This window comes from Arachis hypogaea, chromosome 10, assembly GCF_003086295.3.
Source record: "Arachis hypogaea cultivar Tifrunner chromosome 10, arahy.Tifrunner.gnm2.J5K5, whole genome shotgun sequence".
Lineage (NCBI taxonomy): Eukaryota > Viridiplantae > Streptophyta > Magnoliopsida > Fabales > Fabaceae > Arachis > Arachis hypogaea.
In genome coordinates this window covers 93001050-93011603 of record NC_092045.1, presented here as the reverse complement: position 1 = coordinate 93011603, position 10554 = coordinate 93001050, and the positions used below count along the sequence as shown (strand labels likewise).

At 32.0% G+C, this 10554-nt stretch overlaps 1 long non-coding RNA gene across 25 annotated transcripts; it reads left to right on the top strand.

Annotated features, from left to right (window-relative positions):
• Positions 1-480: 480 nt before the first annotated feature.
• Positions 481-7018, top strand: LOC112715950 (uncharacterized). 25 transcript variants are annotated; one of them, XR_011866762.1, is made up of 10 exons: positions 495-1188; positions 1262-1400; positions 1481-1594; positions 1676-1793; positions 4656-4719; positions 4891-4972; positions 5131-5251; positions 5624-5824; positions 5939-6244; positions 6487-7018. It is a non-coding gene; the product is annotated as an uncharacterized lncRNA (long non-coding RNA). The 25 variants fall into 25 exon arrangements; XR_011866760.1 differs by having other exon boundaries at positions 6472-7018; XR_011866773.1 differs by lacking the exon at positions 4656-4719 and having other exon boundaries at positions 481-1188; positions 1530-1594; positions 6472-7018.
• Positions 7019-10554: the final 3536 nt, after the last annotated feature.

Sequence of the window (10554 nt, the reverse complement as noted above, 5' to 3'; positions counted from 1 at the left end):
GATGTAAGACCCAAGACTTTTAAAAAAGTTCTATTTTGAATCAGTCTCAAATTATATATTTATTTATGGTTTTAATTTCAGAAATTATTTTTATTGAAAATAATTAAAGGCAATTAATTAGACTTGAAATAAATTAAGGTTTTTATCCAAACTCTATACCTATAGATTATTTTCCTATTTATGATTTAAAGTTCTGGAAATTCAAAAAAAATAATGAGGTTTGGCTATTTAAATTATAAAATTGGTAGTTATGAAATAATAAGAATTTTATATGATTTGATTTTAGATAATTTAATTTATATCATTTACTACTTTAAGTTAAAGATAAAGAGAAATTAATTACATTATCATGAATTTTCAATTAGAGTAATTTATTGAAAATCAATTAGTATTTTTATATCACAAATAATATTTTTAAAATAATTTTAAAGATCAAATTAGATTTCAAATTAATATTCTATATCCTAATTTGATTAAATTAAACACAAAATCCTAATTCTCTTGTACCCAACCCTAGTCGCCACTAACATTTCTCCTTATCACAGACACACGGTAGAAAAAAAAGAAAAAAAAAAAAAAGAAAGAAACAAAAGAAAGGGAAGAACGAAGTGGGGGCAGGGAAATCAGGGAAGAAAAAAGAAAGAAAGGGAAAGAATAGAAAGGGGGAAAACAGGGGAAGCTTGAAGAAAGAAAGACAGGGAAGGGAGAAAGAGGTATCGAGGAAGGAAGGAGAGGGGGAGAAGAGTGAGGCGGCGCGGTGGGTGTCACTGCCACCGTCGCCGTTGCTACTGACAGAGGAGAGAGGAGATCTGAGAGAGGAGAGTGCCGCGAAGGAAGCCGCCGCGCCGTTCAGGATCGCCGTCGCGTCGTGTCGCTGTTTGCGCCAGCGCCGAGGAGACCGCGCGGGGAGGAGAGAGAGCGAGATCTGAGGTCGAGCTGAGGTCCAACCACCGCGTCGGAGACCTTTTCGTGTCACCAGCGTTGCAATCACCGTGAAATCCGTCGCCGCCGCTGCTGTACCCGCGTCGTCATCGTTCTCATCATGGAGTCGGTTGCCGTCACTTATGGCGGAGCCAAAGAGAGAGAGAGCGAGCTCGGGAGCCGAAGAGAGAAAGGAGAGACCCGCGCCAGCCACCACCACTTCTGCCGCTCGAAACCTTGCTGCCCCCGCTGGGGACCGCACTGTTGGTAAGGGTTTTAAAGTTTGGTTTATGTTCTTTTGAGTTCCGGGAACTTTATCGTCACTGCATGTTTATTTCAGTCGTCCGCCGCCGCTGCTTGTTATTCTGAGCTACTGCACCGTTGTTACCGCCGTTCTGGTCACTGGGTGTGGCGTGGGTGATCACCGGAACCACCATCGGAGTTACCGTATTTCAATTTAGCCGTTCGTCCTTGTTTGGGTAAGCGATGCATTCCAAAACCTTTAAATTAGCATTTCTGTTTTAAGTTGTTTGAGGATCTGAGATCTTGGGTGTCATAGGATTGAGTTACGGGTCTTGATAGCTGAGTCTTATGGCTGTTGCATACAGCATTAAGGTGCTACGTCGTCACCGGAGCTGCTGTTGCCCCGTTTTCTCGATTATTCGTAAGCCCAGTAAGTCGCTCCTTGTTCCAAACTCTTTTAGTTACTTTTCTGTTATAGATTATTAAGTATTACGCGACATTAACGTTTTAGGATTGAGCTAAGGCTGTGTTTAGAGGCTGTGACTGCTGTGGGGACGGTCGGTATTGATGCTGTTGCTGTGGGATAAGAATAGAAATGCAGTTTGTTGCGTAGTTGAATCGCGAACGAGGTAGGGGTTTTTCTTAAATTCTATTTTATATTACAGAGTTGTTATAAATAGATATTGACGCAAGGAGATATACTTTTGTGATTATATTTGTCTTGTGAATGTGATGGTTTGTTAGACTGAATTATTGGTTGCTCGATTGCTTGAGTGAAGTACGGTTGTTGATAAGAAATGGGTTTGAAAAGTTATTTACTTAATTATTATGAAAAGTGGTTTTTCTTGGTTTGGAGTTAAAGCGGTTTGATTTTGAGTCGGTCTGATTTTATAAATGATTTAATACTTGAACTGGTTTGATTTTAAAAAGAGTTTTATTATTGGAATTGGTCTGATTTGAGAATAATTTGATATTGGAGCTGATGGAAAATGTTTGGAATTTGGAAATGGTTGAGAAAATGTTTGAGAAATGTTTGGGTGGGACCCGAAAAGGGTGGCAGTGTCCAAGTTTTAGAGGAGATGCTGCCGAAATTTTATAAAATTGAAAGTCTTGTCCGAAGTGATGATTTAAAAAGATTTAGTTTTGAACGTTATATGTTTTAAAGATTGATTTATTTAGAAAATAAAGAATTATGTTTTGATTGAGATTGTTGATTAATGGAAAGAAGGATGATGAGGATTGATTTGAAATATGATTTTTGAATGAATTTGGAAATGGGATATGGATTGATGAATGATGATGATATTGAGAATGGCTTAAATGTTGATGAATGATGAATGAATTATTTATATGGCTTATGAATTTGAAATATCTGAGATACGAGGTTCCCTGGATTAAGTGTCGTGGCTTGCCACCACGTGTACCAGGTTGAAAACTCGATACTCTGTTGACCCTACGACGTAAGTGTGACCGGGCACTATATAAATTCCCGGGAATGATACCCCCATTGAGTAATATTGATTATTTGAGAAAAAGCTATGCATAGACTCTTGGGGATGCACGTCGGGGGACAGTCTAAGTACAATTCAGACTTGTCGGGTTGGCTGGATAACCGACAGATGAGCCTCATCAGCCATAGGACAGGCATGCATCATATGCATTTGTATGCTTTGTTTGGGTTTGAACTTATTTTGGTTTGCCTAATTGCTAAACTGTTCTTAACTACTACTTGAACTATTTGCTGTAACTGCTACCTACTTGTGCTTTCCTTGTCTGTCTTGCTTGTGTTTGTTCTGGCGTGCTACATTTGAGATTGAACTTGGATGCTGAATTAATGATTGTGTTGTTTGATTGCGTGGTTGGTTTCTGATTGAGATTTGCTTATAAGAAAGGAAAGATTTTGGATTTCTTAAAATATTAAACATTGTTTATTTGAAAAGGTTTTGAACGATTAGCTATTGGATTTTAAAAAGGATTCATAAAGCAATGATAATCACTGAATTTGAAAACAGTTTCTTATTAAATATCTTCTTATAACAACTTTGAAACTCCGTGGTGAGACCGTGTGGTTAGGTTCTCACCCCCTACAGCTTTACCTTTTCAGGAACCGGATGAAGAATCATTAAGAAGAGATATACTGTGTTTGGTTTATAAGATGTTGTATTAATTAGATTATTTTCTTCCCTCGTCTTTGTTATTACGAGTTTGTAAGAGGGATAGGAATTGTATGTTTTATATGTAAATTATATTATGAGTTATTATGTAAGGAGTCTTGTATATGAATCTATGCCTGTTTGTATTTTTTTTCTTAAGATAAAGTGTTTAGTTTTGGTTTTTTCTAAGAAAGCGGCGATACAGTGTTGAGTCACAGGCTCCTATTTTAGTATTTAGTATGTAAAGTAGTCGTAATACTTCTTGCTATCAGAATAGTGCAGCCGGAAGCGTGACTTCTGATAGTGAGGGTGTTACACATTTGGGAATGCTGAAGTTTCTATTTCTATAAAAATGATACTTGTGGATGAAAATGTGTGTGCATGTTGTCTGATTTAATCAAACTGTGTTAAATTTTTATTCCCTACCTTCAAATTCTAAAATTTATTTCTCATTTTGTTTACTAAATTTATGGTGTCTTCCAACTTGTGTTCTAATTAGTTTTTTTAAGATGATTTTTAGATGTTTTAATCATTCTTTTTAATATTTTCAGTGTAGCAAAATCCAAGCAACTGTTAAAAAGCAATTGTTCAATAGGTTTAGAAATTAAATTATTGAAAGTCAAGTGTATGGGATGGCATACTTTAGTGTTGTTCCAAATTAGGGAGGTTATAGAGCAACTGAACATGAATTTAAGCTCATATTTCTTCACCGCACAACTGTTGTTGCTGTGTTTGATGTTCTCATTCCTATCAATTGCTTCACTATTTATCCATTTGAAAAACTTTTTAATATGAATGGAGATTATGATTATTTAGTGAGTATGTTCAAATTTTTTATATTTTCTTTTTTGAAATTATACTCAAATATAATGCAAATTACGTACACTCTTTTTCTCTCTTTTTTAAAGATGTCATTGGTCTCTTGATCTCTGTTTGAGAAAAAAAAAAGAGTATGCTAAGGAAGGAAAAATTGTTAAGATGATTGTGATTGAGTTAAGATCTAAAAAGTATGTTATCTATCTTTTGTATATATTTTTTTAAACAAATAAATGTTCTACCGGTTTAGTTTTTTATTACTTAATGGATATTTGGGTTGATTTTAATATTATATTATTTCTATATTCTATTTCAGTCCTACATTGCGTTGTGCATTGTTTGGGGAGTATGCTGATCAAATTAATTATTTTTTAGCATTTGGTTATGTGGAGCAACTTGTTGTGCTTGTGCAGCTAGCTAAAGTTAAATTTTTTTGGTGTTCATTTTCTAGTTTATTATAAGTTGGATCATCTTTATAGTTTTTGTTCTCTGTGTTATCACAAGTATTACATTATTTTGTAGGTCATGTTGGACTGCAAAATGTGATGCATGCAACCCGAATTTGTTTAATCCTAAAATTTTGGAGGTGGTTGATTTCAAAAAATGGTTTCTTATATGTATAATTAGATTTATTCTAGTTATCACTTATTAATTTGTTTTCATCTTATTTTGTATTCTCATCTCCTTTTGATTTCTCATTCTTAGTATGTTTAAGAAAGGAGTTAATGGTACATTATCTTTAATTATTGCCAATAAGGGTAAGATTTATCTCATTAGAGGATGACTTCATGCGATTGACAAGGAGATGCACTATTGAAGATTTAAAAGACAACAACGAGGTATATTTACTTGCATATTTTCTTTCATTATCTATATTTCTATGTAAAAGTTATAGAATCTTAAATGATGTTTGTTTCTTTTTTTTGTTGCTCTTTTACTGATTTTCCAAGTTTAAAAATATAGAAAGGCTCTTTTATTATCTTTAGTTTTATAACAGATATTGTTGAAGAAGGACCTTGGTGATATTCGGTTTGTGTCTGTGGCAAAGCTATTCAACCCCAAGATAGTGCTTATTATTGTGATTTTTGTGTCCATCATGTGACTAATGTTGCTCCTAGGTATGTTCATAAATATATTTTATTATTGATATGCATAGTTTATGCTAAAGCTGTTTGGTACAAATTTGTTTGCTTTTATCCAAGTTCTTGAAAAGTGTTATTTGTGTTCTTTAATGTATTAAATTTTAAATTAAGATATCAGTGAAAAATCAAACTGGAGATGATATCTTTGTTCTATTTGACCGTGAGGCTTCTTATTTATTGAAAAAATTTTGTGCTAAAATCTTTGCTGAAGTACAAAAACATGCAAGTGTAAGAGTATCTACTTGCTTCCTCATTGATATTTGTAGTTACTTGTGATTGTGCTAAATATAAATATACTTTGTTTATGTTTGATTCTCATTTTAATACATTATTTCATGGTTTAATTAGGTGACTTGTGGAGATACATATTCTATTATGTTCAAAGATCTTATTGGAAAGAAAGTTCTTCTAAAGGTTGATACTAAACCTATTGGGGTTGGTAAATACTTTGGTACCTTTCAAGTGAAGAGGGTCTGCGGTGATGTGGTTATAATTGCTATATTTGAGTTGCCTAACTATGATGCTAATGATGAAGCCACTCCTCATAAGGTATCATCTTATCTTTAAAAACGAGTCAACCTGTGTGTGCTTCTATTTTCTTATTGTATTCATTAAGTGTGCTCATTAATTTGTTTTATGGTTATTTTAAATGTTGTTTTGTAGGAAAAACATGTTACCAAGTGTGATTCTATTGTTGGAAAGTGTTCTATTATTGAAGGTGTTTCATCTGTTGCTGTGCCAAATGATGTTGTTATTGATCCAGAATCTTCTGCTACTAAGAAAGAATCACCAGTGCTGATTAACTTTGTTGGTGACGAAGAATCTAAACTTCTTAGGTTAGATAATTTTAAATCTAATACTAATTCCATCAAGGAGTAAGTAGTGGGAAAACATCATGAGGATATACTGATTGAAGAATTATCTCCTGAGATAAATATCTTGCTCAACTCACCTATCCAAGAGACTCGGGTATTATTTAAACTAAATTTATTCTTAATTTAATGATGTTGAATTCCATAAATGTATTTTTTTTATTTCATACTAAATACCAGTTAAATTTGTTTGATAGTACTATATAATTTTTTATTTTGAGTTTATTTTTAACTAGAAGAGGTTTTTAATTTTCTCTTATTATTCTCAAGAGGTTTTATCCAATATTTTACATGGTTTTCTGAGCTAACTGAGATTCAAACCAGTCAAACTGTTCACAGAGTGTTCAAAGTCAAACAAAACCTCAATGCTAACTTCCAAAAGATTGCTGATGATGCGATTGCTCCTATGTCCAAGGTTCATAAAATCAGTTTTGCTTCATTTATCTGATATGTGGTCAACGCTGTTGTGGTTTAGTAATTAATATTCTCGCCAATATATAGAAAAGTGAAAGATGTAGTTCATATCAAGGGTTAAAAAGTGTTGTAGTCACGGTGTTTGATTATTATCCTTGCTTCATTCCCTTTTGAGATGTATCCAATAAATAGGATGCTCAAGTTATGGAATTGGTTTATTTGGTTTCTATATGTAATGAATGTTTCATATTCTTTTGTTACTGATTAATGCCATCCATGGATGGTAAATTAGGGAGTGTTTATTCATAGGTAGTCTGGAGGGTGGTTTATTTTGTAAATGTGAACATGCTAAGGATTGGACACAATGTCATCTTTATATCAAACATCATGGATATATGATTTAAATTTTAGGACCTCCATGAATGATAAGTAATATATTAATTTTCAGTTAATGAAATGCATCAGCTCCTTTTGTTTATCAACATACTTGTGTTTCGGTGTATCATAATTCCTTATTTCTATTACTTTTGTTAGTTAGATTTCTTTTTTTTATTAAGTAAATATTTATTTTATATTTATATTTTTTTATCTATTCTTTTCATACACGTCAACAATGTTGACACTAAAATTCATGTACTGTGTAAGCAAAATACTTTTACATTAATCATGAATAGAAATATATAATCTTCACATGCAGTGGGTTATTAAAAGTGCTAGCACCTATTACTTATTGGACTGAATATATATATATATATATATATATATATATATATATATATATATATATATATATATATATATATATTAGAGATATTAGAGATAGTCAACTTGACTTTTACCATTTTTCTATTAGTCTTGTCTTTGGCAAAACTCATGAATTACATATCATAGGTAGCCATCCATATAAGTTTATGTAGTGAAAAAATAAGTTATACTCTTTCAATTTCAGTCATTCTCTTCAAATGGATTTATGGGAGTTCTTTGATTTCATTTTCTTTTTTGGTTATATATAATTGAAGTAGTGTTTAAAAAAAAGTATTACTTTCTTTAAAATACCATTATGGTGAATATTAGTTGGTTTTAAATTTCCTTAGCTTGGTTAAAATTTCATAAAAATGTCTTAATCTTATGTTACTGTAAGATTATATAGAAAAAATTATTTAAAGAAAAAGAGAAGACAACAAGTTGAATATAGAAGAGGACAGTATTAAGATATTCATTTTTAGATTTTTTTTGAAAGAAATTAAAATTTACATCTTTTCATTACAAATGTTTATTAATATTATAAAATCGATGTTCAATTAATATTATTAGTTGAATTTCTATGCTTTATTGTTTGATGTTGTTTCTACTTCTAATATTTTTCTTCATTTTAAGTTCAAATATATTGGTATGTGGTATTTATTAACCTATCTATTTAATTTTTTTAATCTTCCCATAATTTTAATTTTACATTTAAAGTTCCTCTTTTTAGAGGGATCAATTGTTTTGCAAGATACTCTAATTATTAATGCCAATTACATATTATCAGTTATGACCTTATTGTTTCAAATTTTCTAATCTCTTCTTTAACTTAGAAAATATAGTTATTATTTATATTATTTTTTCAATTATTTTAAAATATAAAAAGTACTCTTTTCTAATCATTGTTATCATATTTATATTTTTTATCTATTTATTTTTGTTTTTATATTTTATTATTGAATTAATTTTTGTATATTTTATTTTTTTATGTTGTTTATTATGCATTTAGTTATTAATAAATTCATAATTCATGCTTGTTTGTTAAAATATTTCTTTGATGTGTATATCTTTGTATTTGATTTATTTATTGTAAGTTTTTTTTTTGTTTCATAATAAAAGCCCAAATCAAGATGACTTTGAAATATATGATCCTACTATAAATTCTTGGAATGAGCTTTGGTCTCTTGTTAATCATCCACTTTTTTCACAAAGTAAAATTCAAGGTATTTCAATATACTTATAATTGATTTATTTATGGAGTTTGCATTTTTCGTATTAATTTAGATATAATCTACCCGTTCAGTATATTTAGTCACGTTATGTTTGTAACACCCTGTTACCCTAAGCCACCTCTAGTCGTAAAGCGAAGGATAACAAAGCATCACAACAGTTCTAAGGCTCATACAGTAATAAATATAGAAGGAAATAGTAATATTGGAAGCCTGATGAAGGAATAAAAGCTCACAATCATATAAAATGGATTTACAAAATGCGAAGTGTTTACATTACAACAACTAAAAATGTAAAGGCACAAGATACAACATGAGATTTAATATAATAATAGTCAAGATAGATATATATAAGTATGGTAAACAAAAGAACTCTAGTCGTAGTCTGCGGAGTTTAGGCCGACTAGTTACATACAGAAAATACAGAGTTTTTGAATTAAAATAGCCTGTACAATTTATCTCTCAAAGTAAGTCTCTAAGGCAACATAGTTTAATAACAAAAGTGAGAGAACTACAACATAATAACCAAAATACAAAGATAATAAAAGATCATCCGCTCTGTCACCATCCGCAAACTCACCGAGGTGGGTTGCGACCTGAATCTAAAAAACAACAACAACATATGATATGAGAATCAGAGGTTCTCAATATGGTAACAGTGCCTAATATATAAGATATAAGATTCTCGGATGCCAGAGACAATCCTAGAATTTCACATCACAGATATTCAAGCTTATAAAAAATAAATAGCTTAAACCAAACACCATAAACAGGGTTATCTAAATGTAGGTGATTTGTAACTAATACCAATCACACTGTTGTATTCCACAACATTCACCAACCTACCCTCTATGCGATCTCATCGCCACCGCCTACCGAGCCTCCTCAAAACCAGAAGAAAACACAAGTAATGCAAACAAGTAAAGCATACTTAACCCAAGGATATAGTGGCTGATACACTTGCATACTTAAACCAAGGATATAGTGCCTGGCACACTCTTACAGTAGAAAAGATTATTAATCATCATTCAACCCAGGGATATAGTGCCTTACACGCTATCGTACTTAACCCAAGGATATAGTGCGTGGCATACTCTTACAGTAGAAAAGGTTATTAATCATCATTCAACCCAGGAATATAGTGCCCTACACGCTATCGTACTTAACCCAAGTTCATCATTCCTTCCTGAGTCCTCAACACATCATAACCATCATTAGTTTCCATTTTCTCAAATTTACCATCAACTATCATCACCTCTCAAGTCCTCTTAGTCATTCCTAATATAGTATTCTGCCCGCTCACCTATAACTTTAGAAACCTAAGTCTCCATCTTCTAAACTCATAACCAAAATACCCCTTTTAATTCACTTATTGTGTTCTCCCTTATTCAAAGTCTAAATACTAGCAAAAATATTTTAAACAAGTGTTACGAAAGTTTGCAAGCTTTCTAGAAAGGTAAAGCAGTTAAAAACAGAGTTTTAGATGAAAAACAAGGCTTGTGCGTACGCATAGGGTTGTGCGTACGCACGCACCAGAATAGTTTTCTCAACTTGTGCGTACGTATAGAGGTGTGCGTATGTACACAAAGTAAAATTTTTCATCTTGTGAGTACGCATGAATACGTGCAGACACACTCAACAGAAGGCTCTTCCCAGCTTGTGCGTACGCATGATGTTGTGCGTATGCACGAGTCACAATACTCGTTCTGCTCGTAGCGTAGGTACAGATGTGTGTGTGCACACAAAATCCAGAACTCACAATTTTCTGCATCACAGAATTCAGATTTTTGACACCAACTTCCAATGATTATATCTTTTTCTACAAAATTCCAATTTCTACGAAATCCATACCATTTTAAATCTCTTTAAATTATCTTTTATTTGATACAAAATTTAATCAATTTCAAAACTGAATCTCAAGATATGATCCGTCAAAGTTGGCCCAAAATTCATTTTTACCAAAAAATTTAAAAACTCAAATTTACCAAATTCCTCAATTCACAACCAATTATTCGTAACT